The following is a 14,366-nucleotide window of genomic DNA, read 5'->3' as shown; positions in this document are numbered from 1 at the left end:
CAACTGCCTAGAGTACAAGTAGTTTTCCTCCACAGGACCTGCATCCCAAGCGAGGGAACATGATTGAAACATACGTCATTGCGATATTTCCATAGAGACCATAGGACGGCAGAATGTAGCATGCAGTCCGCTGGGTGATTTTTGTTATTAAACCACCAGGCTATCATGTCTTCAACAGACATTCCAGCACGCTTTTTGGATATATCAAAAATCACTCTCCACAGTTCTATCGCAACAACACAGTTAAAAAATAAATCTTCAACAGATTCAGATTCACCACAGAAAAGACAGGTAGTATCCTCTACCTGTTGTCTTTTTTGCAGATTATCTCTAGTTAAAAGTTTGTTTTTGGCCATATGCCAAAGAAAGATCTGAATCCTCAGGGGGACATTGATTTTCCAAATAACTCTTATGTTACCCGGCTGTACCCCCCTAAAATTAACAATGTTGTAGAAAGATTTAACAGTGTAAACACCCTTAGCTTCATAATTCCAGAGGATGGTATCTTCCTTATCCTCCAGAACAACATTACTAATGCGACTAAATAAATCATTCCATTCAACTAGCATTTTTTGGTCAAAACACCTCCTAAAAGTAATTTTCAGATTAGTGCCATCCCACACTTCACTAATGGAAATATCATGGTCATTGGCAATAGTGTACAAGTCCCAATATTGGGTAGCAAGGGTGGTATGCCCAATCCACTGGTCTTCCCAGGATCTAATACTATTGCCATTTCCAACTATCCAGGAATATCCCATTTTAGTGGCTTTAGCAGCCTACATGATCCCTTTCCAGAAGGGGGATGCACCATTACTAGGGCAAGTAAAAATGTTAGGGCTGCGAGTTCCATATTTGGCATCAATGACTTGCTTCCAAATCTTGCCCTCATCCAGGAAATATCTCTTAATCCAGGAAGCTAAGAGGCATAAATTCATGTCCGCAATGTCAGGGATACCTAGGCCCCCATGCTGCTTTTGAAGGGTCACATTCCCCCAGGCAGCCAGGTGATATTTATGGTGACCCTCATAGTCATCCCAAAAACAATGAGCTAATTGAGAGTTAATTAGTTTTATAGCCCACTTTGGGAATTTAATAATCCCCATAAGGTAGCCAGGAATAGTAGATAGAAAGGTCTTCACTAATGTGAGTCTCTTGCCAGAAGACAATAATCTCCCTCTCCACCCAGCTCCTCTTTTAATAATTTTATCAATAGTAGGTTGGAGCTCACATTTTTTAAGTTTTCTGTGATGGAGGGGGGCTCCTAGATATTTAATGGGAAACTCACTTAATTTGCACCCAATGATTTGAGCAAATATGTTAGCATCATCTCCACTAACATTAATGGGTACTAGGTCACATTTGTGAAAATTAATCCTCATACCTGATAATTGCTCAAAGCAAGAAAGTAACCATTTAAGGTTTCTGGCATGAGAAGTGTTATTACTCAAGAAAAGCAAAGTTTCATCCGCATATTGCATACTAATGATGCCAGCAGGATTGGAACTAGGAAAAAGTCCTTCCAGAATATTATTCCTGGAGGCTTTAACAAGGATCCTAGTAAAAACATCAGCAACTAAATTGAAAAGCAGGGGGGAATAAGGGTCCCCTTGTCTTACCCCTTTCCCAGCAACAAAAAAATCACTGTTGCTATTATTAACTCCAACAGAGCCTTTATATAAAAAGGGATTCCACTTTCTTCAGCCATTTTGTGCTAAACCCTCTTTTATGCATCATGTCCATCAGGAACTCTCTATTGATCATGTCATAGGCTTTTTCATAATCTAACTTAAACACAAAACCAGACTGCTTACTAGAGTGTACAGAATGAATGATTTCATGAGCTATGATAATGCTCTCGGCAATAAATCTGCCTTTTATAAAGGCTGTCTGGTTCGAAGAAATTAAATCTTTGCATATAGGGCCAAACTTATTAGTGGCACATTTAGCAAATATTTTAAAGCTGCAATTAATCATAGCAAGCGGCCTAAATTTCTCCATTCTAGTGGCATCAGCCTCTTTAGGAACTAAAGTAAGTAGGGAAAAGTTGAGTCTAAATAAGTCTAGATCACCCCTCTCCCAATCATGAAACAGAGCAAATAGGTCACCTTTAATAAGGTCCCAAAATTGCTGATAAAATAAAAAAGGAAATCCATCTGGACCAGGAGCTCCTTCAGCATATGAGCCAAATACAGCATCCTTTATTTCTTTTTCAGAGAAGGGGGTGTCCAAGATGCAATTATGTGTATCAGAAACCTTCTCACCATCTTCCCAAAAGTCATCTTTCAGGTTGATGTTAATTTTATCTTGAAAGCCAAATAAATTTTTGTAGTAATTCACAGCAATATTCATGATACCTTCAGGTTTGGTTACGGTACTTGCATTCCCTTCAAGCGCCATGATCTGCTTCTTTCTCCTCTTTTGATTAGCTACAACTTTAAAGTAGCCAGCATTTAAGTCTCCTTCTAGTATATCTCTCTCTCTCTCTCTGGATCTCTGTCTGGCCTTGATTTCTTCTTTCCTCCAGATTTCTTCCAGGTCCCCTGCAATTTTTTTGATTCTTCTGTTAGTGTTAGGAGAAGGAGGATTGGATTCAGAAAAAATATCCAGACAATTATACTCAGCCACCAGGGCTTGTTTGTTCCTGTTCTGCTCTGGCTCATAATTGGCCATCCACCCTTTAATGGCTTTTCTGGAATTTCTAATCTTGAACTGCCAGATATCTATTGCCTTTTTTAAAAGGGCATTTAGCAGTCCAAGCTTTAACAACCACTTCTCTAAAACCCTCTACCTCTAAGCACCATTTTTCAAATCTGAAATGCTTGGTCTTGGGGATGGGAAAAGCACAGGTATTAAGCACCAGAGGAGTGTGATCACTCCCTAGCCTAGGCAGGGCTTTAAGGTGCACTCCAGGTGAAGCAGAAGCCCAATCAGTGGACATAAAGACTCTATCTATAGTAGCCATCACCAGATTATCCTGGTTATTGCCCCAAGTGTACTTCCTCCCATTTATCTTAAGTTCTAATAAGCCAAATTTATTTATCCAATCATTAAAGAGGTTAGCCCAGTGTTGATTAATAACACTAGTGTTTTTATCACTAGCCTCTCTAATGAGATTGAAGTCACCCCCACCAGGGTGGGCCCTGTCCAGCCAGTCAGCAAGGAGTGTAGTTCATTAATGAAATCCATTTTAAACTGATCATAGGCAGAACCATAAACAGTAACAAGCCTCCAAACAGAGGAATCTTGTTTATTTTTAAGAATGCAAGAAATACTGAATTTATGTAAATCCCATTGGACTAAGTCAAATATATCTAGTCTACATCCAATTAAAATCCCTCCTGCAGTGTTAATTGCAAGGAGCCATTTCCATTGGAATTCAGATCTGGGATCAAAAGCTTCAAGTTGAAGAAGAGTAAACTCTTCTTTCTTGGTCTCAGAAATACAAATAAAATCCGGACTATTGGATCTAATGAGCTCTTTCAATTTTTCCACTTTAATGGGGCCATTCAGCCCTCTAATATTCCAAAAAATACCTATCATTTAATACTAAAATCAATTTTCCTCCTCCCTCTACAGGAGTTAGATTTCCTGCTAATCTCAATCCAGGGGGAGTCTGATTCAGGGGACACATTAATATGTGTCCCATCCTCAGGCTCAACATTAGTCCCAGGATTGACATTAATATTATTAAATTCCTCACCAGTAATATCAATACTAGTAGGTAGAAATACATCAGGATTTTCAGAATTAAATCTAGCAAGTCTATCTAACTCTATCTGCTTAATAGTGAAAATCTTATCTCTGATATTATCCCTGCTAGCACCCAAGTTAATACTTGGGCACTCTGTAGTTCTAATTAATAGAGAATCATCTAAGCAAGCAAAAGAGTTATGGGTACCTTTTCTAATAGTAGGTTTTTTCAAGTTTTTAATTTGTTTCAGCTCATGAGCTTTCTGAAGAGCTGGCCTGCCATCTCTTATGTTCCTGGTGCTAATTCTGGAAGCCACTACAGGGCCCCACACCTGTTGAGTATTGGTGCACTTCTGAGAGATAGGCTTGTTAGAAGCAGCTTCAAATTGGTCAAGGAGAGGGGTGCCCAATGTATCATTATGGTTCTTCTTCACTGCCTCAAGGTAGCTTTTGGTCATAGGTGCACCAAGAATCTTGGAGGAGATGAGATTTGCTTCATTGGCTCTAGGAGCAGGAGTAGAGCACTTTTGGATAGTCCTGGCTCCATTGGACCTAGTGGTTTGTTGTTTGTTTTTGGTGTTGGAGTTGCTATTTCCAGTATCCATGTCTTCTCCTAGTAAGTCATCACCACTGGAATCAAACTTCTTCAGTGTGCTTGTTCTGAGAGGGATTGTTGTCATCAGGCCCTGGAGGACTATCTGACTCATGTCCACTAACAGACTCATACTCCACTGTAAACTGCAGGAAATATAGTTCATGGTGTATTTCAACCATTCTGTCTTTGGGTATCTTAGCAGGGTCTCTCACAGCTACCTGGATCCTCACCTTCTCATAAAAGCTCCTGAATATAGTGCGCCAATCCACATTAACAAGGACACCAAGCATAGTTGAAATCTGAGAGATAATGCTCCAGGATATCCACTTGGGTGGCAGTCCTTCAATCACAATCCAAGTTTCCTCCAGAGTGTCATATGCTGGCATTTCCCCATTCCAGTCACTAAAAGATATAGTCACTCCTTCTTTCTTCAAGTTGATGGAAGGATATTCCACTAAATCCTTGATCTTCTTGTTTGGGGGAAACCTGACAATGAATTTCTTCTCATCATACTGTCTGATCTGCCAGGGCCAGTTAGTTTTCCATATACCAGAGAAACAAAGCCCCAGCTCTTTCTCAAAAATCTCTCCCTTTTCAATTAAGACTATTCCAACATTCCCAAAGTTTAGCCACTCACAGTCTTCCTTGCCACCAGTTTCAATATGAAAGAATCCTAGTCCAATGTTGGCACTCCCCCAGTACATAGCAGTAGGGTAAGGTTTGTACCAGGTAGGACAAGTATCCATGTGGTGACCTGGTGTCTTGCAGATGAAACAAACTTTAGGGGTGGAGCACATGCCCACAAAGTGGCCTGGAAGACCACAGTTGTAGCAAATCGCCCCAATGAACTTAGGATCCACGTTGAATGAGGAGGAATCGTCACTTGCCGTAGTAGCAGTTGTCTATTTGTTCCTTTGGTTCTTCTTTTTCTTGTTTTTGCTGGATTCCGGCTGACTGCTCTGCACGCTACCACCAGTAGATGATCCACTCCCTCCAAACTGGACCGGCTACATCTGAGGACCGAAATGCTGAGGAAAGACCTGAGTAGGAGGCAAATACTGAAACGGGAACTGCTGCTGATTCGCCCACTGTGGCATCTGCTGCATCTGCTGCATTTGAGGATTCCAGTCCCCCTGTCAGCTATACATCTGCCCCCCTGTCTGCATCATAGCTTGAGCATAACCAACTGGAAACAGTGGGGCTTAGCATATATTGACAGATGGGGCAGCGCAGCAGGCGCCTGAGGAACCAGAGGCGGCGGAGCAGACTCGTCCTGCCCCGTCGGAGTAGGGGCAGGAGGGCGACCATTGCGGCCCCTCCCCGAGCCGTATCTCCCTCCACGGTTGCTAGCATCTCTCCCTCCTCCCGCCATCTTGACAATGGAAGCGAATGGGATCTTGCCCGATCTCCTAGACCAGAAATCTCGAGAGAAGGAGAAGATTTTTGGAATAGACAATCGATCTGATCTACCAACTGGGTGGCAATCTGCTGCAGTGAACTCTCCAGAAGCGAATTTGTCCTTCTGTACCCACACCAGGTTGGATCTGATGGACCTGTTACAGCCAGGATGAACCCTAGCCCCCCGACCCGGCCCCTCCTGGTGCGGATCCGGAAGGGGAGGCGCCTTTTGAAGGGGTGCAACCACTCCACCCACAAAAGGTATGGGGACAGGGCGGGCGGGGCCCGTTGGCAGCTGCTCACTGACCTGAAGGGCCCTCCTGGCAGTGCCTCTTCGACCCGTAGAGCTCCTCACCGGCGAACTAAACTGGATCGGTGGCGGCGAAGCTCTCCTGGCTTCACAGACACCCCATGCGCTGCACGGGTGAGCCTAGAGGTGTGCATGCCTGATTTCCAGACGAGCTCAATCTCGAATTGACGCCGGCGGCCAAGACGAAATGCATTGCCGTGGCGGCCCTGAAGGAACCACTCCCAGCAAGCCCTCCCATCTCAGCGCCCTGTGGGGATCCTCCGATTACGCCTCCGCCCCCGCCCACTTCACGAACTCGGCCGACGGGGAGTGCGGGTAGGCAGGCATCCGTAGTCTCTCTGCCACGGTGGCCTCGTCTTAGACCCGCTTCGCCAAGTTCCTCTGTTCTCCCTCTGCTCTCAGGCGGCAAGCCTCTGCATAACTGGTCGCCGCGTCTCGCGTAACTGGATCTCTCGCCGCCGCCACCGCCTGATCTGCCGCCTTCCATTCCTGAACCCACCAGATCCACGCCGCTGTAGCGTCGCGAATCCTTGTCGCCTGCTCCGTCCACTCCCCATCCCCCGCCGCCATGAGTATCGCCTGCGGGATCGGTGAAATCAGTCTCACCAACTCCGCGAAGGCTTCCTGCGCTTGGGGAGGGAATCAAGTGGGGGAAGGGGAACGGGGAGGGGGAGCGGCCTCACCCGCCGGGTCCAGTCTGCGCCACCGTGGAGGCATGACGCGAGGGCGGCGCGGCTAGATCCACGGTGGGGGTAATGGCGAGCGGGAGGCGTGGAGTCGCCGTGGTTGCAGAGCGGGGAGTGGGGAAAACTCACTTTCACCGCCAAACTCCCATCCGATGGATCCTCCTCGCGATAAAGAATCTCCACTTCCCAAAAATCCTAGCCAATTCATGAAGCCAGGACAAGATCTTTACATATACACCGATTTTGTAATCACAAGCATGAACTTCTCTTGTGTGCAAGCATCATATCTCAGGCAATACCATCTATTTCGAAAATTATTGAACTATTTTGCCCTCTTTGGGGTCTGGACACAACCACATCTTTCTCCCTCGTGCTTCATCAGTCCATCCAATTGACGGTTCATCAGACTCTAAGGTAGGTAGTCTGCAGATTAGGAATAGTTGAGCTTCAGAACGCAAGGCAAACTTACTTTCTTGAGGACCGGGGGCGGCGGGGCGGAGGCCAAGCTGAGTGGGAGCGCGACGGGCGGCTCCGGCGGTGAACAGCGGCGAGCGGATCCAGGGGCGGGGCGGCTCCAGCTGTGACCAGCGGCGAGCGGATCCAGGGGCAGGGCGGCTTCGGCGGCCACCATGGCGAAGGGCGACCCGCGGCGGCTCCAGCGGTGAGCGGCCCCCGCGGCGGTTCCTGCGGGCTGCTCCTGTGGTGGCTCCAGCAGCGAGCGGCTCCTACGGCGGCTCCCGCGGCGAAGGGCGGCTAACAGCTGTCGGAGTTTGCGGGATGGCGAACGGCGCGGGAGGAGAAGGAGGGGGAGGTCGTGCACGCAGGGTCGAGAGTCGTGCGAAGAGGGAGGTCGTGCACGCAGGGGCAAAAGTCGTGCGACCGGTTTTGTCCTTTTAAAAAAAATAAACGGCGGGGTTGGGTTATCGATCGATGGCTTGATGCGTGGTTTGCAGGGTTAAACACCCAAGGATTAAGGGACATTGGATTTTGCTGATGGATGGGTGGGATGATTTGGTTCTCCGCCCTCTCTTTCTTTTATAAGGGTAGTATATATATATATATATATATATATATATATATATATATATATAATTTTTTGGCAACAAACATTGCCGATTGCATACCTATAACTTTCTGTGAATAAAAAACATTCCTAATATTTATGCTCCAGAAAATATTATTTTTAAAAGCATTTTTTTAAATACTCGGATCTGGTATAAAAGTTCACCAGGAGTACAAAACACCTCAATAAAAATAAAAAATACATCAAGGTCTTTGGACGCCACCAAAATGAGCCACCGATGTCCCATTGATGCCGCTCCCATACTGGAGCCGACCTTACCTTGTTGATGACAGTCGGGAAGTCTTCGTACACATGCCCCTAAGAACCATCACTAGGGTCATAGCAGTCGTTGAACCCTTGAATCGACCCAAAGTGTGTGCCATTAAATCTTATTATCGCGCAGGCACGAAAAAATATGCTTACCTCGTCGCCTCAAGGAGTTACTAGGAATTTACGTTGGAGCTCCGTCGACTCCGTCCTGACGGACGAATTTAAGAAGGATCCAAATCCACAAAACCAACTGGAAGATGAAGCACCACCTTCCATCTGAACGCCTCCCCCGCGAGGACTAAAATCACTAACCTAAGCTACTACCCGGAGCCGATGCATCGGGATTCCCCTCCCCGCCACCAGCCATCGAAGGCGACAGGCAACGGGGAGGGGAATGCACGGGATGGCCGGTGGAGCATGGAGGGTAGGAGACTTTGCCTTAGCCGCCTTTGCGTGAGGGAAAGGGAAAAAATCCGTGTATTAGTTTCCCAGTTTTTAAACCTTTTGGAGAGCTGATTTTGTTATGTTTTGGCCAAATTTTCATAAATGTGATTTCATCACGCAACTTTACACACAATAGTAAACTAGGCAATGTTCGTTATAAAAAATATTTATTTTTTTGTATTTTTATTGTATTTTTCGTGGTAGGAGGATTTGAGCTCACTGGTAGAGAATAGGCCTTTAGTCCCGGTTCGCAAAGGCCATTAATCCCGGCTGTGCAACCGGGACTAAATATGCGCGACTAAAGGCCCCCCTTTAGTCGCGCCTCTTACGAACCGCGACTAAAGGCCCGTCCACGTGGGCGCCAGGAGTCCGTCGGGGCGGAGGACCTTTAGTCCCGGTTCTCGTGGCTAACCGGGACTAAAGGCCTCCTCCGCAGGTTTAGGGTTTTAGCCCCCCTAAACCTGGTTTTTTGCGAATTTTTTTATTTTCAAATTTCTGAATTATTTTAACCTCTAATCTCTAATCACCACCCCTCATCACTGCTCAATTTATCCTCTAATCTCTAATCACCCCTCATCATTCCAAATCATCTAACTTCCCGGACGGTCACCCATCCTCTCACTACTCCAGCCTGAGCACGCTTAACTTCCGGGTTCTATTCTCCCTCGTTTCCAAGTCTGCACTTGTTGTTTTCCTGACAATAGTAGGATGTCAATTCTATTAACCCTTAGGAATTTAGCTTGAGCATGAAGTGACACATTTCACTGTTTGAGTTTGAAACTATTGTTTTAAAAAACAATAATTATTTAGTAACACTAATATTTCTGGAATAATTAGTTTGACCATTGTTTGACCACTGTTTGACAACAGTTTGACCAGATTTGACCAAAATTTTAAAAAAACTGAAATAATTATTTAGTAACACTAATATTCTAGAATAATTAGTTTGACCATTGTTTGACCACGGTTTGACCACAATTTGAATTTTTTTGCCTCTCCAGATCTTAAAAGCCCCGTATCTTTTTTTTCTGTTAGGTTTTTGAGGATTTTGAAAATGTTTAACGGGGTTCCCCTGATTAAATTTGGAAGTAACATTTCGAGTAGATGATTTCTCATATAAAAAACTTTTTCATCCGAGTTCGTATGCAAAAGTTATGCCCATTTTAAGAAATTCTAGAGAGATTTTGCAAATAAAGTCGAAATTCATATTTGTTAATTTTCCCAACAACTAGACCACATATCACATGGGAAACTTATTTTATTTTAATTTTTTGACATTTCCATCATTTTCTTTTGTTTTTTTCTAAAACTGAAAAGGCGGTCCAAGGGGGGTAGAGTTTGATGGGCCCTTTAGTACCGACTCGTGCCATGAACCGGTACTAATGCCTCAAAGCCCATTAGTACCGGTTGGTGGCACCAACCGGGACTAAAGGACTAACCTTTAGTCCCGGTTGGTCTGGCCAACCACGACTAAAGGCCTTCGGGCCAGCCTGAGGACCTTTAGTCCCGGTTGGCCAGGCCAACCGGGACTAAAGCCCCTCCCGTCCGCTAGCTGTCGACCGAGCGCGCTGGGCCCAGATAGTTGGTCGCGGGTCTCCTCCCGAACCGCGACTAAAGACCCCTTTGGTCGCGGTTCGATTATTTTGGGGACTAATGGGGGCGTATGGAAGCCTCTTTTTCTACTAGTGGCTCAGGTTAAAAGGACACTTTGATTCTTTCTTCCATATGCTTTTTTTAAGATCCGGCAACTACTAGCATTCATATATTAAGTAGGTAGAGGATGACAAAAGGTGGTCATGATCAAGTGATCATGGTGGTGTTACAAGAGGGTGCCGTAGCACCTAGAGGTGTCTTTAACCATTTAGCTCCGTCTAGTTTCCATTGTTCCATGTCCCTGCTTATGGCTGTCATTATCTCATTGATTTGTGACATCTTAGTTTTGAAGGTTTTGCTATTTCTCTTTGCCCAGGTGTGCCAAGAAACGAGCAAGAGCATGGTTTGAATTCTCTTCCTGTTGGTGGTCACTGTTTTAGCAAACAAGTTTCTAACTCGGTGCTTTGAAGAGCCTGAACTTCCACCTGCGAGCACCGAAAATGAACTGCACCCAGGCCATAGTGCCATCTTGCGCCATAGTTCAATGACCATTGGGCACTCAGGGCCGGTCCTCTGATTTCGGGGGCCCGAGGCGAAACTAGAATCTGGGGCCCTCTTAATATATGCATCAAGTTATAACCCAAACTCATAAATCTGAGTAATATCTGTCTCTAAATTGTATCTAGTCAATCAGTTATCAATGGTCATATTGCAACAACAAAGAAGCAATATTGATCATTTTACTAAAATAAATATTTGTTAATGGTCATGGCAAAACATAGGCATATACTATGAAAGTCGTACCTTCTCTGATTCTCCCTAATCGGCTAATAATATTTCTTCTAAGGATCAACCAGAAGGATCAAAGGGCGACCTCAACTCATAAATCTTAATAGTATCTGCTGCTAAACTGTCTACAAATCAATTGTCAGTGCCCATATCGCAACAACAAAGAAGTAAGTTTGGTTGTTGTACCCAGATAAATATTTATCAATCACCATTTTTTTCGAAAAGGGGGGTCGCCCCGGCCTCTGCATCAGAGTGATGCATACGGCCATCTTATTAACCAAATGAAAAGGTTCCAGCAAGGTTCCAAAATCTCCGACTGAAAAGAACTAAAAAGACAGCTCACACAGAGCTAAAAAGGCTAGAGACACAAACTAGCCAAGATAAAACGCCACAACCGGCTGGCTAAAGATAGATAGGTAAACTAATTGCCTATCCTATTACATGACCGCCATCCAAACCGGTTGAAGATATCCCGAGCTACCATCTCCCAGCAGATAGATCCAGTAACCAAATGCTCCCTGGCCTCCATCGGAGTGAGTAGCGACCATGAACGGATCATGGCCGTGGCTCGGAAAATAACCTGCAAAAAGTGAATACGTGATGTTCTGTTAAAAACCAAATCATTTCTGCAAGTCCATATAGTCCACAACAAAGCACAAACTCCAACACGAATATGTCTTGCTAAGTCAGGCTCAATCCCAGTGAGCCATGTCCCAAATAACGTGGTGAGAGAATTCGGTGGAGTAATATTAAAGGCTATGTGAACCGTCCGCCAAAGGACTCTGGCAAACGGGCAATCAAGAAAGAGATGTTTGATCGTCTCATCCCGATCACAGAAGCTACACCTCGTAAGTCCTGTCCAATTACGCTTAATCAACTTATCCTTGGTTAAAATAACTTGTTTATGGACAAACCACATAAACACTTTTATTTTCAAAGGAACTTTGACAGCCCAAACATGCTTGGAGGTAGGAATGGAGCTCGAATTAATAATATCAATATACATTGATTTAACCGTGAATACTCCAGACCTAGTCAGTTTCCAGCGTAATTCATCGGGTTGTTGAGAAAGCTGTACGTCCATTAGTCTCCGCACTAGAAGGAGCCATTCTTCCCAACGATTGCCCACTAACGACCGTCTGAACTGAATATTAAGGGGGACAGATTGAAATACCGTTACAACGAACACCTCACGTCGCTGAACAATGCGATATAAAGACGGATATTGAATGGCCAAGGGTGTCTCGCCGAGCCAAGTATCCTCCCAGAAGCGTGTACTAGCGCCGTTGCCAATAACAACCTTTGTCCTATTAAACAAAGATTGTTTGACTTTCATCAGTCCTTTCCAGAAAGGCGAGTCAGTTGGCCTGACTGTGACCTGGGACAAGGATTTTGTCTGTAGGTACTTGCTGCGAAGGATTTGGGCCCACATGGCATCAGTCTCAAAAGAGAGCTTCCACAGCCACTTACTAAGAAGGCATCTGTTCTTAACTTCAAGATTTTCAATACCCCCTTGGTCTTTCGGTCTACAGATGATATCCCATTTTGCAAGTCTATATTTTCTTTTTAGATCATCACCCTGCCAAAAGAAACGCGATCGATAAAAGTCCAGTCTTTTCCTAACACCAACTCGGACTTGAAAGAACGATAAGAGAAACATAGGCATACTCGTGAGCACCGAATTAATCAGAATTAATCGGCCTCCGTATGACATGAGTTTGCCCTTCCAGCAACTCAGTTTCTTCTCAAACCGATCTTCGATGCACTTCCATTCTCTGTTAGTCAGCTTTCAATGGTGGATTGGAATACCTAGATAAGAGAAAGGTAAATCCCCCAAGTCGCACCCAAACAATTGCCTATAAGCCTCCTGTTCGTCTTTGGCTCTACCAAAGCAGAACAACTCGCTCTTATGAAAGTTAATCTTTAACCCGGTCAATTGTTCGAAAAGGCATAACACCAGCTTCATATTTCTCGCCTTGGCCAAGTCATGCTCCATAAAGATGATTGTATCATCAGCGTACTGAAGGATGGATACACCTCCATCAACCAGATGAGGTACCAAGCCACCTACTTGACCATTCTCCTTAGCCCTTCCTATCAAAATGGCTAACATATCAACTACAATGTTAAACAGGATAGGGGACATCGGATCTCCTTGTCTTAGGCCTTTATGTGTCTGGAAGTAATGACCAATATCGTCATTCACTTTAATTCCCACACTCCCATTTTGTGTAAATGATTCAACCTGGTGGCGCCAGGCTTCATCAAAACCTTTCATACGCAATGCCTGTTGGAGAAATGGCCATTTGACCTTATCGTACGCTTTCTCGAAATCCACCTTAAAAATTACGCCATCTAATTTTTTGGAATGGATTTCATGGAGCGTTTCATGAAGGACGACCACCCCTTCAAGGATGTTTCTGTCCGGCATGAAATCAGTTTGGGATTGATGCACCACAGAATGCGCAATCTGTGTGAGCCTATTAGTCCCGACCTTGGTGAAGATTTTAAAACTAACATTGAGAAGGCAGATCGGCCTGAACTGCTCAATTCTCACAGCATCCGTTTTCTTAGGAAGCAGTGTGATAGTTCCAAAATTCAAGTGAAATAATTGAAGCTGTCCAGAGAACAGATCATGAAACATAGGTAGCAAATCCCCCTTAATAATATGCCAGCACTTCTTGTAGAACTCAACCGGGAATCCATCCGGTCCAGGAGCCTTATTATTTTTCAACTGTGCAATAGCATCAAACACCTCCTTCTCTGAGAACGGGGCGACCAGAATATCATTATCAGCAGCCGATAGTTGGGGCACATCCTCGGTCCTGGACTCATCGAGGGATACACAATTATCCTCCGGAGGTCCAAATAACTGCCTATAATACTCGGTTATATAGGTTTTTAGGTTATCCTGTCCTAAAATCGTGCCCTCATCTTGGTCAAGTTGAAATATTCTCTTCTTTCTGTGCTTACCATTAGCAATCAGATGAAAGAATTGAGTATTCGCGTCCCCTTGGACCACTTTGCGGACCTTAGCCCGCAAAGCCCACTTCAATTCTTCTTCGCGGAGAAGTTCTTTCAACCTCTTCTCTGCCTCAGTTTTAACCTGGATCTCAGCAGGCATCAAAATCGTGGATTCGGCCTTAATGTCAAGGGTCTGTATAAGAGAAAGGAGCCTGTCCTTTTCAATCTTATACACCCCACTAAGGTGCTTAGCCCAACCCCGTAAGAAGCTTCTCAAATTCCTAATCTTATTCTGCCAACGCTCGACCGCAGTCCTACCTCCTACACCCTTCGCCCATTCCCTAGCGATCAGGTCCAAGAACCCTTCGCGTTCGAACCAGGCCATCTCGAATGAAAAGGTGTTTTTGTTTCCCACGTGGTTCGGCTCCCCTGAGTCCACGAACAAGGGTGTGTGATCGGAAAAGCCCCGCGAGAGAGCTTGCACCGTAACAAGAGGGAACTTCTGTTCCCACTCCACACTCGCGAGAACTCGATCAAGCTTTTCATAAGTCGGGTTTGGCA

The sequence above is a fragment of the Aegilops tauschii genome, chromosome 2, assembly GCF_002575655.3.
Source record: "Aegilops tauschii subsp. strangulata cultivar AL8/78 chromosome 2, Aet v6.0, whole genome shotgun sequence".
Taxonomy (NCBI): Eukaryota; Viridiplantae; Streptophyta; class Magnoliopsida; order Poales; family Poaceae; genus Aegilops; species Aegilops tauschii.
The sequence above is the reverse complement of the archived record's forward strand: the minus strand, read 5'-3'. Positions refer to the sequence as shown.